A 7569-nucleotide genomic window follows, 5' to 3' on the forward strand; every position below is an offset into this window, starting at 1 on the left:
TGAAACTGGATATAAATGGATGAAAACTTACTCATTTGTACGGTTCGTCTTCTTGGGTTGCTGCCATCCAATCGTCCAGGGTGAAGAATTGATTTCAATGATGAGACCTAATGCAGTGACGCTTTGAGTCATCTTAGCACGTCATAGAAGACTGAATTGGGCGTAATACATTGAATTGGGGGCAGAATTGGGAGAAGAGGTTGAAAGAACAGGAAACAAGGCATGACTATTTCAAGAGGAAATTACCTTTCAGTTTATTATATAGCAATATAGATAACTAGGTTATTACCCGGGATTGCTTCCCGGGTTGGAGAAAGTTACTAATATACTTATTATTTATGATTAATACATACTTAAAATGATACAAAAAAATGTACGACATATTAATGTGTATAATTAAAGTTATAAAGTTGCTCCGCCATCTAACCAACTATCTATACAAAAGAGTTATTCTCTCCCGTTCAAACTTCGCTTACCAAAAATTGTGAGAATACATCATAAAAAGTCCATTTACCGAAACGAATATAAGAAAAAATAAAAGCCAAAGGTTTGCAAGAAGCAATTTTTTTATAAGTTTCTTTAAAACATAAAATAAAAGCAAAGTAAATTGTCTATGAATCCTCTTTGAAGCTATCACATGATTTTGATCCTGCACTAAATGTCTTCAAAATATTTTTTTATCAGCCAAATTTATTAAGAAAAAAGCAAGCCAAAGGCTATACAACATGAGAATATACAGAGATTACATAAACTAAAAAGTTGTACCAACTGTTTCAATCAAAGGATAGAAGGTTAGCTCCGTTATACACCCATAAGAACCCCAAAGCTTTGACATCTTTCAACATTTTCACCGGGTCAGTCAGGCAATTAGAGATCACTTCGTTTCTTTTCTTCCAAATTACCCAGCAAGCAAGGATAATAACCAAATGAATCATTTTGCAAGTCGCGGAGGCTTGAGAAAAGGGGTGAATATGGTAAAGATATTGACTTTTTTGGGCAACCACTTGACCTATTCAAAGTGATCATTAGTTGAAACCACAACCTCACTTTGAAGAAGACATTTTAAGATTCTAACTGAGAATTCCCCATATGATTCCCCCAACCAATTCCATTTGTCAACCCCACCAGGGATGTTGATCCCAAACAACCGGTTGCAACAATCCCAAAGCTCATTCAGCTCATCAGCAGAATCCATTTCATAAGACCAGACCCACGTCAACCCCGTAGTCTCCGACGTGGTGGGGATGTGATCTTTGACCGTACAGTGTTTATTAGTTTCAAGTGTTTATTAGTTTCAAGCTGAAATAAGGCCGAGTAGAGAGACTGAAGAGTTACATCCGCCACCCAAGCATCAACCCAGAACCAAATAGAGCTGCCATCACCAACTATACCTTTGATTAGTTTCTAGACGTTGACCGTGTTGTTGCACCCAAACATGTCCGACTTTAAAATGTTAGGCCAAACTCCACCATAAACGGCCTTAAGGGGAAGAAAGCGACCAGTACAGGTCACATAGGCCAAGAAAATAAATAACTAAAAACGAAAGAACTGTAGAACCTCATAAAAGGATATAATGTGTGAAGGAGACATCATGTTGATAATTGCATCTATTCTGTGAACATAAAAAATAAATAAAATTATTAGATTAGCACTGGTTTGACTATGAATTAACCTGTCTAATTACCTTATAGCACTGATTTGACTATGAATTTCTCTTGTGCAGGTAGTAACTTCCAGGTTGACTTATTCAAGAAAAGTTGGACTTTTGTCCTTTAACTTCTTTGTCATGGATAGCATGGGTAGCATGCAGAGCTGGCTTCGCCTCCTTAGCTACTAAATTGCCACTAACATGTGTCTATACCACCTCAACTTCAGCTGGATCCTCAACCTTGCAAAATAGTAACATGAGTTCCTATGTGTTCTTAATAATTATTCCATTTTGATAGAGGTCACAATTTCAACCAGATTAAGGATATATATTCAATGTCTTTTGAACCCTCAGCTGGATCTTAAATATATATATTTTTTATATAAATGTGTATTCTTGGTTCTAAAATCTAAGTCATTAATCTTTTAGTATTAATATGTAAAAAATATAATAAAATTTCACGTTAAATGGTTCGTGTTCATGCCAACCCGCATAAACTCATGTTATATGTGTCCGGCATGATTTTCGGATTCCAATCATTTATTTAGGCTGGTTTCGTAAACATGACCCATTTAACATCCGGAGTGCAATAAAAAGCAATTAACTACAAAATTTATGATCTAAAGATAATGTTGACGCGGTTACCTGGACAATCCTCACGTGGAGTACTACGAAGGTTGAAGTAACTCTCAAAGGTGCCAGCCCACTCATCGCGCTTGGTCAAGAAATCGGATTCTAAATTGAAGAATTTCTTTACAGTTATCGCGATAGAAGAATGATCAAATTGTGAATACGGTGTTGGTCCATTTGGTTCATGGATCACTGCAATTAACGATCGATCATAGTCAAACTCAGGTCAGATCACTTCTCGTTCATTGGTCAGATCACTGAGACCATTGAACCGGATTTAAAAATCAAATTACCTCATATCTAATTTAAAAAATATTTATAAATTACACTGCAACTTCTTTATATTTATACCGGAACCAACCCCTATATTTATAAGCATAAAGAAATACATTTCTTTTTAAAGTATTTTGAACCAGCCAATGTTCTTGCGTTTAGACGGGTTGGTGGGTTTCGACGGTTTAAGAACACCCCTATTACGGACGACCCATATGACTTTTTCAACAATATGAGCAGGCCCAAATCAATGAACATGAAGCAATCTACAACTTCAAAGAGGCATGATAGGTAACTGCTATGCAAAATTTTAATATTTGATTAAGATTTTGAAAATGGTAAAGAAAAACAGTAATATTGTTATTTAGTTTGTTTCCTTTTTTGTCAATCACTTCTCACAGTCATTTAGGTTCTGTTTGTTTGCCTCTAAAATTTCAGATTACTTGCTTACAATTTGGCCCCCAAATCACTCATGTTTTAGGTGTTCTTGTGTACGTTTTAGTCAAACAATTTGACTTGAAGAACTTACCTTCAAGAGCTCAAGAACAGATTGCATTTCCTTGAAAAAAAATACCAACGCGTCAAGCGGCTTCGCTTCAAGAACTCACCTTTTTCTACATCTTTTCACTATACAAATTATTTCAACATCAAAAATAAATAAATCATATCATGTATATTACAGTTTACACACACATACATATATACATATAACAAACACACATATAAATGTACCGAGTCAATGGCTGACCTTGCTTCCATCAATGATATGCAAGTAACCTATTCATGACCTGGTGGTAGTATGAGGTGAACCATATAACACAAAATTAACAGTAGAAATAAAGAATTAATAAACTAATATACTTCAAGAATGTTAAACCAAAATCATATTAAGAAGGAAGACTTACTTGCAATGTTAGACTCGGTTAAGTATGCCTGGTAGCGATCATATTTCTGTTTAAAATCAGAAAATTGCCGCTTATATATTAAGCCAAACACACTAATTTAAAAAATAAAATAAAATGAAACTTTACCTTGTCTCTAAAATCCGATTCAGAATCTACCAGATTGCATTTCCTTGAAAAAAATACCAACGCGTCATGCGGCTTCGCTTCAAGAACTCACCTTTATTTACATCTTTTCACTATACAAATTATTTCAACCTCAAAAGTAATAAATCATATCGTATATATTACAGTTTAAACACACATACATATATACATATAACAAACACACATATAAATCTACCCAAGTCAATGGCTGACCTTGCTTCCATCAATGATATGCAAGTTACCTATTAATGACCTGCGGCCTTCCATGAAACCCTGACAATAAGTGCCTTCTCCTATTGAAGATTATAAACCTATTTTGAGTATTCCCTGTCAAATATTGTTGCACCTGCACACATAGGATTATATCCAATCTTAGAAGTAGTTAATATGGTTAAGTTTTCTTGTAGTTTACTTACTAACCAGCACTAAGGTTCACTCCACCACCTCCTAAGAATAACCCCGATGTATCACAATCAATTTTGTCAATAAAACCATATTTTGATTCATAAGAACAAAAAGAGAATAACGACTCGAGTACACAAAGAGTGATCGATTTCCGGACTTGAAAATCTAACTATAAAAACCTGTGTACTTTAAGTGTGTTGCAACTACACATGGTGTTTTTTAGTATTAAAACATCTGTACGTTGCAACTACAAAAGGAAAGCATTATGGTGATAGACGGACCACAACTTCATAAAAGTTCTAAAGTAAAAAATAAATAATTGAGATATTCAGTAGGATTAACAAAACGCTACATTTTATATGTTAGCAAATTAGTGTGAATTGACCTGCAAAAGACAATACAACGATAAAATTCAGTAAAGCTAAAAGATCAAGAGGAAGTGCAATCGCTTCCTGCAAATATATATATATACAGATAAAACTACGCTAAGACATTTGCCTTTCGAGACTGTAAAATATATGTATCATAAATAATCCACCATGAGCAATCAAGTTCAGCATAATACATTCGTGCTCTTATAATTTATGATTAAATACTATAAGAACAAAATAAAAAAGCAACAACAAAAAACAATACCTCATCATTCATCACCCCATCACCTCCAACAATCCCCAACGACCCATTCTGAAGAAACCGAATCAAAGCCTCCTTTTTCGCATCCAGTGCATCCCTCCAGTATCGTATCTCTGCAGATACAACATCCATGCCCAATTTAACTTCCTCTATTCATCCTAAACACATCACAACAAACCAACCCACTCAACAACCATCAAACATAATGAGATAAAAAATGTTTTGGGTCAAACCAACCCGTTTTAGCATAACCCGCTGCTAATCGCTAGACGTGAGCTTCTCACCGGACACAAACATACCTGCAATAAAGAAAAATGTTGCCGAGCCTTCACGACCATAAAATTGTGTAGTCATTCGCATCTCCCATGAATTGATTATGATCAATAAAAGACATCTAATTTGTCAAAAAAAAACGTTCTAGAAAAAAAAAACAATTTTATTCAAAGATAAAACCCTTATCGATTAATTTCCAACTTCACAATTTTCTTCAATCAACAATAAATGTGTAAGTGTGCAATAATATATATCAAGAACTCTAATCGTTCTAATCATATTTTCAATTTATTGTGCATTTAAAACAACAAATGAATTGAAACCCTAACAGATCGTAAGAGCGAGTTTTAACAGCCCTAAAACAAATTGATCCATATAATCTTTGTTGGTCTAGCAATCATCTTTTGATCAAGGATCATAGAAATTGAAAATATGCAGGGACTCTTGTATGAGTCAATTAACAAAAGCTTGAAGAAATCGGGGGTAGTTTAGAAGCAATTAGAATAGAAAATAAGCAAAATAAACACAAGAAGCACAAAGATAAACATACGTTGAACCACAAGACGGATCAAACAGTTGGTTTTGATTAAAATCTTAATACCAACACCGTTAGGGTTTCACAGAAAAACGAACGATCAAAAAATTAAAACCTTCGTGAATAAGCTTGATTTTGGAATCCTTTGTTAAGCTTCAAGCACAAGTGACTCAGAGAGAATGAGATGCAGGTAGAAGAAGAAGAAGCGTTCAGGAAAGCGTATGATAGAAGCTTTGGGGAGGCTAGGGTTTCGTATGATAGAATAAGAAAAGCTTTGATGAAATAGGTTATTATATATGACCCGAAATTAATGGGTCGGGTTAGAAAAAAGAAAGATCCGCGTGTTTTTTTTGGCTGCCTATTGAGTTTCCCGCCAAAACCCAATCCTAGAGGCTCTAATCTAATGCCACATCAGCCCAAATCTTCTTGTTTATTATATATAATAGATTCCTCAACAAAATATAATAATACCAATATACCGTACTATAAAATAATTGCATTTAAAAAATGTAAACTATGTTTTTATTATTAAAAAACGTGTAAACACTTAAAACCATCAATCGCATTAATTCTAAATATAATATTTTCCAAGTTTTTATAAAATATAAGTAAATTCATTTTACTTACTAAAAACTACATCATTAATGTGTCTAAAATTACGATTAAAACCAATCAAATATAATATTTTTTTCATAATTTCTACACAATTTAAAAATTAATTTAAACATAATATAAGAGCTACATATAATTAATCATCCTTATTTTTAAGACTTTAAACCATATTTCTTACATAATCCAGTGGAGTTAAAAATATTGTGTGCGAACATAAATGGTTCAATGGAGAATGATCAAATCCAGTAATATAACAAAATAACAAGTTCGTACATGAAAATGAAACAAATACAATTGCCAAAATCTGTCAAGGAACTCACATAGTCACATGAAAACATACAAACACATGTATAATCAGGCATTAGGGTCGTAAACGAACACGTTCAACGACTGCTTGGTGGGAAGTTCGTTTACGTTTGTTCGTTCATTGTATGAACACGAAATTTCATTCAATTAATTAAATGAACTAACATGAACAATAGTCGTGCCCGTTTAATTGTGTTCATGAAAGTTCGATAATATGTTCGTTGATGTTCATATATGTCTATTCATGGTAATTTAATTTGTTATGCTTAGTCTTTAGAAACTCAGATATTTGATACATTATTTTGATATGATTGTGTTTATGTTTTTTTATGTCTAACTTGTGCTTTTTGTTTTGGGATAAATACTCTATATATAAATATGCTATGTCGTGTTGTCTTCTTGTGGGATTCTTTTTTTTTTCTTTTGTTATGTGTAGTTTTTTTTTCCAAGTTTGAATCTATCTCATATACTTTAAATACGCTTTTAACCAACAATTCTGTTTTCATCTTATACCTTTCGTTCGATAGTTTTTTAGAATATGATGTTACCGGAACATGATTCGTTTTTATGGTTTTCGATCAATGTATAACACTACTTTTTTTTTGTTAGATCATGCAACTTTCTTTTGTAATGAAACCATTGTTAATAAACTTTTTTTGTAAGACATGGAAACCAAGCCTTACAAAAATTAACATTCCCGTTGCAACACTCAGGTTATGAATATCGGAATTGTTTAGTTGTTGCCTTTTCTTTCTCCAACGAACCGAACATGTGTAGATATTGTTTTGGTTATGTTACACCTTTTTTTCTTTTCTCTTTCGTTTGCTATAGCATGTGTGAGTACCGTAACAAACTAAACCCACAGTGATCAAACTTCTGTCGCATCGTCGCAGCAACGCGCGGGTTGAATCCTGCTAGTTATGATTATTACGTCAAGTGCTTAACATGGTGATTATGTCTAATGTTTGGGATTTAGAATGTTGTTTTTTTAAATGATATATGTTTATTTGTGTCCGTCAACCATTCGTGAACAAGTTAAATTCTTTTATAAATAAACATGAACAAAAACTTTCATTCGATGTGTGTTCGTGAACAAGGTTGTACCCATGTAGTAACCGGTATAAACAGTAAAAACCAACGAAATCGGTACAAACCGTTACCAACGGTTATATAGTCGGCTCTTTTTTTTTAACTTTTTGACCGTT

The 7569-nt window shown here is 33.4% G+C and overlaps 1 long non-coding RNA gene across 10 annotated transcripts; it reads right to left on the bottom strand.

Moving 5' to 3' along the window:
* Window positions 1-596: 596 nt before the first annotated feature.
* LOC110886348 lies at window positions 597-5695 on the bottom strand. 10 transcript variants are annotated; one of them, XR_002562780.2, is made up of 10 exons: window positions 5562-5695; window positions 4876-4937; window positions 4642-4751; window positions 3583-3946; window positions 3457-3502; window positions 3284-3339; window positions 3081-3178; window positions 2294-2470; window positions 1685-1888; window positions 597-1612 (listed from the first exon to the last, which is right to left on the bottom strand). It is a non-coding gene; the product is annotated as an uncharacterized LOC110886348 (long non-coding RNA). The 10 variants fall into 10 exon arrangements; XR_002562776.2 differs by having other exon boundaries at window positions 4642-4796; XR_002562779.2 differs by having other exon boundaries at window positions 4642-4796; window positions 5462-5695.
* Between the last annotated feature and the right edge of the window lie 1874 nt (window positions 5696-7569).

This window comes from Helianthus annuus, chromosome 10 (genome assembly GCF_002127325.2).
Source record: "Helianthus annuus cultivar XRQ/B chromosome 10, HanXRQr2.0-SUNRISE, whole genome shotgun sequence".
In the NCBI taxonomy this organism is placed as follows: Eukaryota; Viridiplantae; Streptophyta; class Magnoliopsida; order Asterales; family Asteraceae; genus Helianthus; species Helianthus annuus.